This window comes from Carassius auratus, chromosome 23 (assembly GCF_003368295.1).
Source record: "Carassius auratus strain Wakin chromosome 23, ASM336829v1, whole genome shotgun sequence".
NCBI lineage: Eukaryota > Metazoa > Chordata > Actinopteri > Cypriniformes > Cyprinidae > Carassius > Carassius auratus.
In genome coordinates, this window is record NC_039265.1 from 4417353 (window position 1) to 4424348 (window position 6996).

The 6996-nt window shown below is 33.9% G+C and overlaps 1 long non-coding RNA gene across 1 annotated transcript; it reads right to left on the reverse strand.

Moving 5' to 3' along the window:
* Nucleotides 1–4168: 4168 nt before the first annotated feature.
* Nucleotides 4169–5361, reverse strand: LOC113041719 (uncharacterized). Its single transcript, XR_003275446.1, has 3 exons — nucleotides 5104–5361; nucleotides 4363–4486; nucleotides 4169–4269 (listed from the first exon to the last, which is right to left on the reverse strand). It is a non-coding gene; the product is annotated as an uncharacterized LOC113041719 (long non-coding RNA).
* Nucleotides 5362–6996: the final 1635 nt, after the last annotated feature.

The following is a 6996-nucleotide window of genomic DNA, read 5'->3' on the forward strand; positions in this document are numbered from 1 at the left end:
CAGACTTGACCTATTCTTCTTTTCATGACTTTCCAAATGGAACATTCATATCCGCTAGCGCTCGGGTTCAGTGCGTGTCCTCTACTTGTCCTCTCGATTCAGGACACAAACTAATCTTTGAGATCCACATCCCAACAGTGAGATAAAATGAGATGAAAACAAAAGGGCTGCTGGAATGAATCGTCTGGGCTCCCATCAACAGGCTATCACAACATGTAAGATAGATGAATATTCATAATTGCAATCATTCTTTGTTTCACAGCTCACATATCTGAATAAGTTTATTATTTTTATTTTATTAGAGTGTTTTAGTGTGGTCTCTAATTTATTTGTATTTATTTTTTTAGTAAGGAAACATGTAATCTGTCAAAATTACAGTAAAGATGTACAATGTTGCTAATGATTTCTATTTCAAAATAATTTCACAGCTTACATAAAAAATATACTGTGTGTATATATTTATATTTATATATGTGTGTGTGTGTGTGTGTGTGTGTGTGTGTGTGTGTGTGTGTGTGTGTGTGTGTGTGTGTGTGTGTGTGTGTGTGTGTGTAAGTGTGGTCAAATCATTATTTGCGATTAATCTGATCCATAATAAAAGTTTTTGTATGTTAGGTTTATATATAAAATATATTTATATATAAATTATATGAATATAAAAATATACATGTAAATATTTTCAAAATATATATGTATATAAATATACAGCACACACATTTATTATAGAAACAAAAACTTTTATTATGGGTGCGGTTAATCGTAATTAATTTTTTGACAGCACACACACACACACACACACACACACACACATATATATATACTGAATATAAGAGCAGCACAACTGTTTTCTAAGTAGATAAATAAGTCATGTTAATGCACATAAATAAACTGGTAAATAACGAGATTATCTGAGCAGCAAATTAGCATATTAGACTGATTTCTGAAGGATTGTGTGAGATTTAAGACTGGAGTAATGATGCTGAAAATACAGCTTTTCATTACAGGAATAAATGACATTTTACATTATATCCACATAGAAAGTAGGTATATCAAATTGTAATAATGTTTCACAATATTACTGTGTTTACAGCATTTTTTTGGTCAAATAAATGAAGCCTTAGTGAACGAAAAGGACTTCTAGATTTTTTTTTTTTTATTCTTACCCCAAGCAGTAGTGTAGTGTATATTATTTGATTCATTCCTCTGAATCAGTTCAACGGTCCATTTAATGATTACCACTCAAGTATTCTCTGTGTGCAGCTATCCCTCACATTCTCACATAAAGAGTACTACACTGTGTGTAAAACATATAGTTTTAATGAAATCACATGGTCTTCTGTATTTCAGCACTATATAGACCGGGTGTTGTGGTATGTTATCGCCAGCTTCAACAACATGTCATGGCTCCATGAAGGGCCAAAAAAAAAAAAAAAGAAACACAGCAATTACAATGTAAAGCAGGGGAAATGTATGTTAAGGTACAGCAGGAGATTTCAGGACTGTGTGGAAAATATGAAAGGAGAGGAGACACAAGGATGGAAATGTTTCTAGCAGAAAGTAAACTTCCATTGCTCTCTGCTGGGGTCAAAAAGAGGCCATTTCCACCATAAACACACACATCAGCACACACACTATGCAACATCTATTCCTAGATCACACGCAGATCCATTAAACACAATATATACACAATGACCAAATATAGACATGCACAATCAAAACAGATTATTATTAATACAAACAAACTTGGTTGCTTCTGGATAAAACACACACTCACATACACACTGAGATACTGAAGTCCACACACACACACACACTGTAGCTGGTCTGTCAGATCATTTAGCTCTTTTATGAGAAGAGGCAGAGTTTTGGCTATCCACAGCATCCCATGATTCAAAGCTTTCTGGCTCATTCCCAAGATCTCAGCTTACATATCATATAATCCTCCATCTCAAACCTACAGCACCCAGCACAGCCTTCCCTTACAGCTCGTGTCTTTATATAATAATAAACAATACAGTCAGACATGTGACCATGTCTCACCATGGAGAAAACTCCACTGTGTAAAATGATAAAAAAGTTCAACTGGAATAAATCATATTTTTAGAGTCAAATTATGATTTTTATGTGACATTTAAGATTTAAATTCAACTTGAAGTTAATCTTTGGATTTTCAATTTTTGACCTAATTTATTTCGTTTACAGCATATGAACTATTAAGCCACACAGTACAGTATATGGACAATAAATATCTGTCTATAATATAATATAACATATTTTTTGAAGGCATGGTTTGAAATAAAAATATCTAAATTAAAATAGCTTAATAAAAAAAAAGGATAAAAAAATGCTAAGTGAGTTATGTCATTAAAAAGTAAGTAAAATTTTAAATGTAATTTTACAGAGTCCAGGTTTACTTTGCTTTGATCAAATCTTTGTGATATATATTTTATTATTATTTATCACTATTATTATTTATCAATATTTTATTATTATTTTTCAAATGATTACTGGTATTATACATATCAATATGGCTATACAATATTAGTAATAATAATCATCTCATTGTCATGGTCTTCATCAGTGTTATTATTAATGTTAAAAATAATAATAATAATAAAGATAAAAATTGTAAATAAAAACAAAAAAATAATATTGTAGTATTTCACTGTAAAATGTAATAAAAAAAAATCAAGTGTTAAAGAATAAATAAGTAATAAAAATATTTTTTTTGATTTGCATTACTGTGAAATTACAAAACTAATATTTATCATATAATATATCTTAATTTCTTTATTTTCAAACATTAAACCATAGTATTTATTTATTAATTAATTTATTTTATTTTGTGTGTGTGTGTGTGTGTGTGTGTTAAACAGCAATTAGCCCTTAAGCTTCTCTTTTGTTGATTTGCATGTTGAATGCATGATTTAATATTTAATAATAAAACTGCACTGAAACAGCTTGATGTTGGCACACACTTTGATAGTGTTACAGTGATACATCTTCCATCAAGCTGGTAATAAGCACTGCTGCCCAGAAAACACATCGAAACAGATGCACTAAACACGCACACATACATGTCCCTCATCAGTAACAGTAACATGACTCAGTTTACATTCATGTGGCATGCTGCAGCAGGCTCCGTCCTGATGACTATCAGTGTTAATTATCAGTGACCGATATAGGCCGCAGCTGCACAGAAGCTTTCTCCTATTACACACCGGCTTCCCCAGAGTCATTCAGCGCTTCGAATCCGACGAGAGCCAGGGATTCACTGTACCTTTCCACTGCCACACATACAGGTTTCGTCCTTGTTCTCTCTCTCCTCCATCTATTGTGTTGCCACAGTGCAGGCTTGATCTTTTTGTTTTATTTTCATTAGTTTCCCTCACTTTATGTGATGTATGAAGCTCATAGTGCTGAAGGCTTGGGGAAATAGAAAAGAGAGGCTGTAGACGGCTGGTTTTGCCCTACATGGTATGGAATGTGAGGATACCTCGCACACTCTTCAGGGGTTCATTAAGGGCGGAAAGCAAGATCGCTTCACCAAACTCAGCTCTGAGCCTTACCATCTCTATACATAAACAGAGGGAAACATTTATCCTGAGATATATATAATGGGCAAATAATGTGAGAATTTAAGGATAATAGATCACTTTAAAACAGATCTTCTTCTCCTGGGCCCAAAAATCTCATCCTATATAGACTACAGACAACTATGCTGCAGTGCCATCTAGTGGTGCGAAAGTGTAATTATTTTTGAAAAGGAAAGGCCAAATTGTAAAGGTTTTAATTGACCTTCATAGGAAATACTAAGATACTTAGGAGATGGAGATTGTGATCTCTCAGAATTAATCAAAAGTACCTTAATTTGTGATCTGAAAATGAATGAAGGTCTTAATCAACCTTGAATAGTTAATGACTGAATGTTTATGGCCGTAAAAATTCAGCCTGCAATTAGCACATACAGCAAAACTGGTAAAAAAGAAGAAAGATTCGTAAAGATCTACAAAACAAGTGCTTTAAATGAAAGGGGTCAAATTTACAATTTCAGTAAATGTCGTTGACATTGCTATTCTTGTGCTTCTCACATAAGCAATGTATAAAATATACAAATATGCTGTATGTTTGAAACGGCGATGACGAAACACACTAGTGGTACCTGAGTGAGCTCAGCGCTGAGATTGCGGTCTTCAGTCTGCTGCTGTGTCACACACACATCCCAGGAACCGTGAAGGATGTTGTCATTTTCATCTGTCCACTCAGACTCTGTCATCGATAGACAAGAAATCAGTATGATGATGACGATGCAGCTTATGTAAATCATTGCACACTTTGTCAGATCTTGAGGTGCAGTAGTACCAATGCAGGAGAGGTGAGTCCTCAGACTCGGGGTGAAACCACACGCTCCTTTAACTGATGATGATGAGAGGCAAAAAGATGACCTTTCAGGTTTGCTTCTTGGTCTTCTTTTCCAGTTTCCTTGCTTTGGAGAACGAATGAATCACTAAATGAATCAAAAACATACTACCACAATAAAAACAAATCTATAAGTCACACTTTAGTGTCACAGCTTTCAGTCAACGGCGGATTATAGGTGCGATGCTGCTTTTAAACAGTTAATAGAAGTTAATAGTGAATAACTGACACTGAACATACTGTAATATTGTATCAAAATCTCCAAGTAACACATGAGGAAAAAGCATACTTTTATAAGCATACATATAAAGAGTAATTATCATGGAAATAAACACACTAGTTGAAATTATAATCAAGTATGGCATGAACTTTAGTATGTTAGTCAATGCATCAAAATAAGTGTACTACAAATGACAAAATATTATTAAACCATTTGAATTTAAAATGTTAAACTTCACAAATCTTTGTAAGTGTATTTAAATGTGTTAAGCAACAGTCGTGAACGTGAACTCTCTTTAAATACAAAAATAAACGCCTTTTTATTTCAGTAATATTATGCCATCTGCAAATATACGTTTGGGGTCACTACATATTATGTTAGGCCTTTGAATAGATGTGATAGAGCTGATTATTCACACCTGTCACTGTTTCACACGAGTATATGTCATATGTTTGTGCTGTCACCTCATCCGGGTGTTCACACGGGTGTCCGTCCCTCAGAGACGGGCTGGGGTCGGTCGTGTCCTCGGGGACTCTTCTCTGGAGACACTGCCCCTCCTCGTCTGCGTGCAGCTCCAGCTTCGACGGGCTGAAGCTTCTCTTTGCCTCCAACAACTCTGAGAGGGTAACTCCCTAAAAATAAGACGATTAAAAATGAGAAGAGACTCTATCTGATGTGTACACACCATAATTCTGAATGATAAAACGCAGCATACGCGGTCAAAACAGCGGTTAAACTAGCAAACTGGCGCCATCTTGCGATCCATAAGAGTTACTGACTTGCTAAAATGGCTTCAAAGGATTGACTTTTCATTTCCTATTGAGAATAATGCATGAATAAAAGACTTTTTTCTTGATTTTAAATAAAAATAATTGCTCAATTAAATGATATATTAACAATGTTGCACTAGTGATGCAAGATATTTAAAGGGTTAGTTCACTCAAAAATGAGAATTCTGTCATTAATTACTCGCCCTCATGTCGTTCCAAACCTGTAAAACCGTTCATTATCTGAACACAAATTAAGACATTTTTGATGGTATCCGAGAGCTTTCTGACTCTCCGTAGACAGCGAGGATCCTACCACGATCAACACACAGAAACTAGAGCATCATTAAAATAGTCCATGTGACAACCAGCGTTTTACAAAGCTACGAGAATACTTGACAATCGACTAATAACATAATTAAACTTAATTTGTGTTCCAAGGATGAATGAAGGTCTTATGTGACATGAAGGTGAGTAATTAATGACAGAATTGTAATTTTTGGTGAACTATCCCTTTAAGCTTTGCATTAATGCCAATTACTAGCTGACTACACATTAATCCTTATTTGAGAGAATATGTAATCCAGTGTAATCAGAGCATAGACTCAGAATCATATTCATCCTTTCCTGTGTGATCTGTGATGTTGACTGTGTCTATGTACATCAGACCTGTGTAGCTCGTCGAGTCTGTCTGGCCTGCCGTGATTTGGCCTTCCTCTGAGACTCTGCCTCCTCATCCCTCACTGGGACCATGTGTGTCCTGAGACAGAATACAGAAACAACTGATGAATCACTGAGAATATATCTTTACTGTGAAAAAAAGGATAGGAAAGTACCAAATTATAGACCAGTGGCCTATAGAATGTTAATTTATTTCTGCCCCTGATTAAGTATGGATTATTTGTTTTAGAATTAACCGAAGTTGCAAATACCATTCTTTACCATTTGTAATTTAAAAATTGTAATTATAAAACTCAGTTTCTTCAAAAATAAGATGCGCAGTCTGCAGGGATAAACTGACATATCGAGCACACAATAAGTCAATTAGGTGTTTATACTGTATATGAATGAATGTTTTTCTTCAGCAGGGATGCATAAATTCAAAAGCACCATCTATGTCAAATATATATATATATATATATATATATATATATATATATATATATATATATATATATATATATATATATATATATATATATATAAACATTCTATTCATCAAAGATTTCCTTAATAATATGTCTCAACTGCTTCATGATTGATATATAAAAAGAAACGTTTCTTCATATTAGAATGATTTCTGAAGGATCATCTGAGACTGGAGTAATGATGATGCAGACAATTCAGCTTTACATTATAGAAATAAATAACATTTTAGATGTATTCAAACAGAAGATAATTATATTTGTTAGAGTATCACACAATATCAATACTGTGTTTTATATATGTTGTGTTTTGGATAAATGCAGTCTTGTTGAGCAAAAGATACTTCTTCAAAAACATTACATTTTACTGACACCAAACTTATGCACTGTAGAGTAGAGTACATACAACACACACACACACACACACACACAGATACACACACAT